General features: G+C 46.8%; 1 protein-coding gene across 5 annotated transcripts in view; it reads right to left on the reverse strand.

The window, feature by feature from the left end:
* Window positions 1-6,361, reverse strand: part of ZBTB44 (zinc finger and BTB domain containing 44) — a 67,943-nt gene extending 61,582 nt beyond the window's left edge. For 2 of the 5 annotated variants that reach the window (XM_062197362.1, XM_062197361.1), the window contains exon 1: window positions 6,267-6,361. The gene's annotated coding sequence lies outside the window, so the exon portion shown is untranslated. The remainder of the gene's footprint in view (window positions 1-6,266) is intronic. The other 3 variants (XM_062197359.1, XM_062197364.1, XM_062197365.1) reach the window with 2 other exon arrangements.
* Between the last annotated feature and the right edge of the window lie 1,775 nt (window positions 6,362-8,136).

The following is an 8,136-nucleotide window of genomic DNA, read 5'->3' on the forward strand; positions in this document are numbered from 1 at the left end:
AACAAGTACAAAATGTCCAAATCCTGAAAACGCTCATACTTTGTTTTCTTTGGGTCAAAACAATTCAACTTCATTGATCAAAACATAAAAAATTTTAACATAGTACTGAATATGCTTGCTTGTCAAAAGCAGGTGAGGTTCAGATACGTAGTAGGCTAAGATCTGAATAAAATGAAATTATTTTAAAAGGATTTATCCAAAGCTGTTTCAGAAGACAGACAATAAAAATTTCACAAATACCTTACCTAGCTTTTATCACATTACCCTCAAGATGTTTGTATTTATGCTGAATGCATCAAAAACCTTTATCACCAAATTAACAGCAAATGATTCAAGCATAAATACACACATACCATTTAATAATACCTGTAAAAAGACAGCACTATCCTAAAGTAACAGGATGCCAAAATTGCCAAAAGATTGGGTATAAAGCATTTGAGATTTTAGGTTTTTTTTAAAAGCTATACAAGGAAAGCATTAAACGCAGAATACTCAATGTGAAGATAATGAAGATGTTCTCCAGGAAGAGAGATTAATATTCATTTTCACTCTTACAAGACAGAGTTACCAGTGTAAAATACCCTGGCAATACAAGTCAGCGATTTACTCCAGGATAAGTTATGTAAAAGCCAAGATCATGGTTGCACTAATAATACCAAGCAGGAATCTACACTATGTTTTCAAAGGCACATACACAACCACTAGTTTAGATCTCATGTCAATAATCTAAAGATTTCCAGCTCATTACCTAAAATGCGGTAAAATGTTTCTAATATAAAGTACAAAGAACTAGTATCACTTTCAGCTTCACAGAAATCAATCATCTGAGATTCAAGATCTACTTTAGTCATGAGGTGAAATTTAAACCAAACACTAAAAAGTTATATAGCATATACTGCACTTAACAGCAGTCCTACAAAATGTCAGGAAACCACAGGGGGAAATTATAATTGATATATGTAATATTTACAAGAGTATTAAAAAACTAGAGTTGGAAAGAGCCTCATTAATTAAGAGGCTCCAAACTAATGAGGGAACCCCCTTTACAAGTTTTGACATCTGACCATTTTTAGTGGCAGGTGTTTCATCCTTTACAGGGTGAGGAAGCCTTACTAAAACACAGAGGGTCATCACAGTAGACACAGACGTGGAAAATGTTACACTGTACCAGCCTAAAACACAACTGCCAACACTGTTTCATAATTAGAGTACCTTTTAAATCATTCCTTCCAATATTTTCTTGTGAAAGTTTTCATCCATCAGTCCGTCTTGATTTTTGAGACTTTTTACATGCCTATTAAAGCAGTATCTAAATGCATCAGGAGGGGCCGCCACTGTGGCATAGTGAGTAAAGCCGCTGCCTGCAGTGCCGGCATCCCATATGGGCGCCGGTTCAAGTCCCGACTGCTCCACTTCTGATCCAGCTCTCTGCTGTGGCCTGGGAAAGCAGTAGAAGATGGCCCAAGTCCTTGGACCCCTGCACCGGCATGAGACCTGGAGGAAGCTCCTGGCTCTGGATTGGCGCAGCTTCAGCGGTTGTGGCCAACTGGAGAGTGAACTAGTGGAGGAAGACCTCTCTCTCTAATTCTGACTTTCAAATAAATAAATGCATCAGGAATTTACATACCCTTTGAAGGGGAGATCTAAGGATGTGTAATAGACATGACAAGCCCATGTGACTCTTGGCATGCAATCTTTAGTGCTGCTATAAGATAAACATTGGTCACGTGGTTTCTTATTCATGGTAACTGAGAATATATTCAATATTTTAACTGGTTACTTTTAATTGTGAAGTGCAGCAAAAAAGTTAAGGGTTAATCTGGAGACTTGAGTTTCTTTCTTTCTTTCTTTCTTTTTTTTTTTTGACAGCCAAAGTTAGACAGTGAGAGAGAGAGAGAGACAGAGGGAAAGGTCTTCCTTCTGTTGGTTCACTCCCCAAATGGCCTCTACGGCCGGCACGTTGCATAGATCCAAAGCCAGGAGCCAGGTGCTTCCTTCTGGTCTCCCATGCGGGTGCAGGGCCCAAGCACATTAGCTTTCCCAGGCCACAGCAGAGAGCTGGCCTGGAAGAGGGGCAACAGGGACAGAATCTGGTGCCCCAATTGGAACTAGAACCCGGTGTGCCAGCGCCGCAGGCGGAGGATTAGCCCAGTGAGCTGCGGCGCCGGCCGAGACTTGAGTTTAAAACCTGGGTCTGCCACTTACTAGCTATAACAACACAGGAAGTCATTTAATCATTCCATATACCATTTCTTTACTTGCAAAATAAGATACTAGTAGTATTATCAAAAGGCTAATGTGAAATTTAAATGAGATGATGTACAAGATGTTCATCACAGCCCACATGTAGAAAAGGCACAAGAAATATTGGTAGTCACCATTCCTGTGAGTTCAGCCTTCCACTACAGCCTCCAGCTGCCATGCAACTGTTTACACTTTCTCAACACCTCTGTGTTCTAATAATCATACGCAGTCTATTCTACTGAGATTAAAGACAGAATCAGAATGATCAGATGCAAAGCACAGGCATTCTCCACGTCCACAGTCTTCTCTGAAGGAAAGATGTTTTGGCTCTATCATCAAAAGCAGTGATGAACACGAAGAACATACTATGGGCACAACTCTTGCTTTTCAGCACCTGGTTGACATGAGGCTGATGAACTGCTTACCTGTGCTTTGCCTACTTTGCTCTCCCTCAAAACTTCACCTGAACACAATATTTCAGACCACACAATTAGGAATTTCTATTAAATTTATTCCAAAGAAATTATACTATCTTTACAAATGACATGTCCAAATACATTTCTTTATATCTGCAGATGGCTTAAGTATGGCTGTTTTGTTGTGTGGCATATAAGTAATGGATTCACAAAACCTATATCAACTATATGCCTCTCTTAAAGAAATAGTTTTCAAATAAAAACTGCAGTTCTAAGTATTTTCTTTAAAAACATGACATTTGCAAAAGCCAAGTTTGAAATCCACTTCTCCACTTTTAGTCTTACTGCTTTCTCTTTGCTACAGGAATCATGTAAGTATTCCTTTTTTTTTTTTTTTTTTTTTTTAATATTTATTTGAAAGTCAGAGTTGGGGGTGGTGGTGGAGGGAAAGAGAGAATCTTCCATCCACTGATTTACTCCTCAAATGGCCAGGAACCAGGAGCTTCATCCAAGTCTCCCACATGGGTGCAGGGGCCCAGACACCTGGGCCATCCTGTGCTGCTTTCCCAGGCACATTAGCAAGGAGCTGGATCAGAAGTGCAGCAGCTGAGACGTGAACCAGGGCCTATACAGGTGGGGCAGACAGCAGCTTAACCCACTGCGCCACAGCAGTTTTTAAAAATAAGTGATAAATCTTGTCCACTGCCAATCCTTCTCACTTAATGAGAACAGACATTAAAAAGAACAAATACTTCATTTAAAAAAGCTAATTTGGATTGGGTTTCTTTCAGGTATACTTTTAAAACCTTATTTTGACTTTTGAATCATAAGATTCAAAATATATATAAATATATTACATATTAATGCGATCATAAAGATGAAACCATTGAACCATATAAAATTGGCAATTTAACCAGAAGAGTATTTCAGGTGATTTCGAAGCTTAGTACTCTGATTATCATCCTTCCAAGTAATATATTCTAGGGACAAAAATAAGAAATATTAAACTTTGTTCAGAAGTTTTCTGATAGTAATACTTGCACTTTCAAGATGATTTTATGCATATACAAGTGACTTAATTTTATTAGGTAGTAAGATTTTGGGACAAATATTTAATCAAATACAAGAGTCTGCTGTGTTAAAATTTGAATTGGATATATCACTACAAACTCATGATTAAACAAAAAGATGTTTACTGTTCTCTTTTCAAAGCTCCTAGAAGCAAGGACACTATAGCAGCAATGAATATACCAAATATCCAGATTTTGGTTTCTATATACCATTTCTCAGTACAAAGAACTGTACGCCTCTGTAGGCGTACAGCAAAGCCAAGGCCAGGGTCATCAATGGGTGCCAAAAATCTCTAAGCAAAAGGTATTCAGAAGGGCTGGCAATGGGGTGCAGGTGGTTAAGCCGCCGACCACAATGCTGGCATCACACACAGGCAGGGCTGCTCTGCTTCCTATCCAACTCCCTGCTAATGTGCCTAGGAAAGCAGAAAAGATGGCCCAGTGCTTGGGCCCCTGTCACCTAAGTGGGAGACATGGATGGAATTCCAGGCTCCTGGCTTTGGCCTAGGTCACTTCAGCCACTGGGGAGTAGACCAGAGATTTTCTCTCCATCTCTAACTCTTTCAAACAAATACATCTTTTTTTAAAGGGACTTGGAAACTTGGTGTCAAAGTATTTGCTTGCTGTCAAAGTATTATCCCAGGTATTATACAGGAAATGGAAACGGGCAAACACATCTTTATAACCGATCCAGCAGCCACTGCTTTAATCAAGTGGCGGTCACATTTAGCACTGTTAAGCATGACAATCTGGCACCATACATTTCCTATATAATGTGATATGAGGTACGCAGCATCACCTATTAAATATTCTTGCCACAGAAAGTCACACATTAAGCTAATCAAGTCCTTGGCCAGACCTAACTTCCAGTTACCAGGTAATTCAGGGGAGAAAGGAATAATTAAGTGAAATTGACACTAGGACACAGACAACTCCAAGAGGTGGGTGTACTCTAAGACAACTGGTTTGGTCAAGTAGGTATCAGAAAAATAGTAGGGAGAATGGGTACTATTTTTTTTTTTTTTTTTTACAAAAGGGACTAAAGAATCACCCAATGCAACGCATGAATCCTTACTAATGCAGCTTAATGAGGGGTGTGAGAACCACCAGAAACACTTCAGAACAACTGAGGAAATGTGAATCTAGACCGGAATTTTGACAGATATTGATGCTACTGGGTTAAAAGAAGATCCTGATTGTTAGGAAATGTATACTGAAATATTTGAGGGTGGTAGTGCTGCAATTTACTTTCAAAAGCATACACAGAGAGACAGAGAGGGGAACAATACTGCAAAATTGTTAATCGCTGAGTTTTGGTGTGGAGGGGGTATGCATTGTATTTTTTTCCCCTGAAGTTCTATAGACTGAAACTTGTCCTAATAAAGTTTTTTTTAAAAAACAGCACATCCATTAAGAGGTACAGTAGAAAGTACATTTAAAGGCAATTTTCTCTAAGGCAGGTTAATATTTCTAAGTTAGTTTCATCTATAAAATTAGAGAAACAGTATCTGTGTCACTGGATTGTTCTGATACTAAGACTACATATGTATACAAGGCCTAGCAGTGTTGCACAAAATAAGCAAACCTGTTTTTCATAATTCATGTAATCACCTTAAAATACAAGACTAAAGGGAAACAGTCATGATCTTCACATTCCGCAAGCGATAAAAATTAAATACGGTCAGTCCACTGGAAGTCAGAGCCAAGTGGACAGGGAAATTGAGGACTTACACATATTTCCAAATCCAAGAACCCCAATCGAAACCCTAAACAAAAGGACATCAATCTTGACCAATCCAAACTCTCTGGCATCTATCAAACCGCGTAGGCTGCTCATGGCATTAGACTATCTCCGAATACACACTAAGAATATGAGTGGAAGTTAAAGAGACTCTTGTCCTGACCTAACAGACAATCTACTGGATGCAATAAAAAAGAAATTAAGTTTCTGTCTCCATTTCTGCAAGTTACAATAAAGAACTCGATATTGGGGTCTCATTCTCAACGCTGGTTAAGGCTCCTAGCACTCGCACGGCTGCAATTTCCTTTCATCCGTTCTAAGGTACTTCTCATTTCACTCACTGAGAAGCCCTTTTTCTGGCTAGGCCGGCAGTCAAAAGAGTAGATGTCCAGAGACCCTCCCCCGCCACCCCCCCCCAGGTGAGGAAGAAAAAGAGAATTTTTTTTTTTAAATAAGTGCCATCTTTTCTTTCCAGGACCAAAAAAAAGCAGCAGGAAAAAGGAGGCTTAAAAAAAAAAAAAATCAGAAACCAAAAACAGGTCTCGGGCTCGCCGGGCGCACCAGGTGAGAAGGGGGTGGGGGGGTCCCACCTGCGCCTGCTTCGGGGCGATGGGCGTGCAGCAGCCGCGGGGCACCCCCAAAGCCTGGGGGCTGCGCGGCTCCCAGGACGCCACTCTGAGGGGGACCCCGCGGGGTGTCGCCCGGCGCGGATGGGGGCGACAGACCAGGCTCCCCTCTCGCGTCAGCGGCCCGGCGGCGGCCGCAGCCCCCCGCGCGGCCTCCCCTCCCGGTTACCTGCGGGCGGCGGCGCGGGGCCCGGAGGCCTGCTGCTGCTCCTCCTCCTCCCGCCAGGCTGAGGCGGCGAGGTGGCGGCGGCGGCGGCGGCGACAGCCCGGGGGGAGGGGGCGGAGCGCCCGGCCCTCGCTCCCTCTCCTCCCCCGGGGGCTCAGGGGACCCTATCTCGGGCCGCCGCGCCTAGGCCCGTGAGCAGCCAGGGGCTGGGGCATGGCGGCCCAGCCCACCGGCGCGCCTGGGAGGTGCGGGAGGGCCGGCGGCGGGGAGGAAGGCGCCCCCCGGCGCTCGGAGGGGGCTGAGGGGAGGAGCGAAGGGGCGCGGGAGCCGCGCGCGGGCGGCCGTTGGGGGCGGTTGGCCGCGGGCAGGCGGCGGCGTGCGGAGCGCGGCGGCCGCTCGCGTGTTCCCGGCGGGGCGGGGTGGGGAAGGGGAAGGGGAGTAAGGGAAGGGGAGGGGGAGGCTGGGAGGGAGCCGCCGCCGCACGCGTGCGGGCCGCCGCCGTGGCCGCTCCTCTCACTCCAGCCTGTTTGGGGGGCACTTTGTTTGTGTCCCACAATGCTCTGCGCGCAGAGCCGGGTTGGGGGAAAGGGAGGGGAAAGTGGGCGGTGCTACCTGGGGGCGGGGCCCAGCGTGGTGGGGGGGAAAACGCGGCTGGTGCGCAAGCGCAGAGAAGACCCTTCTGGTGGTAGGCATTTGAACTGGAGGCGACTGGGTGTCGATGTGGGGTGCGAGGGCGCCCGCGTGACGCAGACACCGCGGGCCTGGACACCGGGCATTTCTCCTCACGTGCACACACGTGCGGGTTCATAATCCGTATTCTCCCTGAGTCCTGTCCGATCTGCCTTCCGCCTACCCTGAGAGCCCGTTTTCCCTCAGCTCTCACACTTCTCGCATTTTACGGAAGAAACTCCGATTTTTTTTTTTTTTTTTTTTTGGAGTGGTTTCTAGAGCAAGGCCGAAACCGAAACATCCCAAGTGCGCTCTCGGCGAGGGGGCGTGGGTTGGCCGCGTCCCCATTTTTCGCGCGTGGAGACCGAGGCCTGCCAGAGGGGCGGCCGCGCCGACAGGTGCGGGGCGCGCGGAACCGGGCGTCCCCCCGCGCCCGCAGCCCCCGGCTCTGCCGTTCTCCACGGCGGGAGGGGGCTTCTCGCCTTTTCCAGGGCGACGTGGCCTAGAGCAATCGGCTCCCGGAGCGCCTCTGCTCCCTCCGCCGCCCCCCACCCCGCCCCCTGCACCCCCCAGCCCCCCACACACAGCGGCTCCAAAATCTGTACCTATTCCTGGGACCACCGTGAATGGTGGACTGCCCCCTCGCTTGGCTGCCGGGGCCTTCCGGGAGGGAGCCTGCCGGCCACCCGGAAGTGACCGGTACTGTCTGGGGGTGTTGGAGCTGCAGGTCAGCGGCGGCATCGGTCGTACAAAGTGCAAGGGCGCAGGACCCGAGCGCTGCCTCCCGCCGCCGGGCGGGCCTGCGGGGCGCCCCGGGCGCTCCGCCTGGCCCGACTTGGTTTTCCCACACCTCCAAGCTTCAGCACAGAAGGGCTTCTTTTTCCAAAGGGCTTTGTGCAAGGTGGCGACTCTGACGTCCCAACGAAGCCCGGTGGATTTTTTTTTTTTTTTCCTTCCGAAACACTTGGCAACATCTTCCATTAATCCTCTCCCGGAGCTCGGGCGAGCAGCCAAGCACCCGAATTCCGACAACTGACATCTACTTGAGAAGTGAACGCAATCAAAACGACTTGTTTGTGTAGTCCGTGGTCGTTTCCAACAAGTTATTCTGTAATGTTAGTTGGTCCTCGCGGCACCTGGAATCTATAGGCGTCTGTTGTTATTACCACTTTTTTTTTTAAAAAATTATTCCCATTTTGGAGTT

This window comes from Lepus europaeus, chromosome 7 (assembly GCF_033115175.1).
Source record: "Lepus europaeus isolate LE1 chromosome 7, mLepTim1.pri, whole genome shotgun sequence".
NCBI lineage: Eukaryota > Metazoa > Chordata > Mammalia > Lagomorpha > Leporidae > Lepus > Lepus europaeus.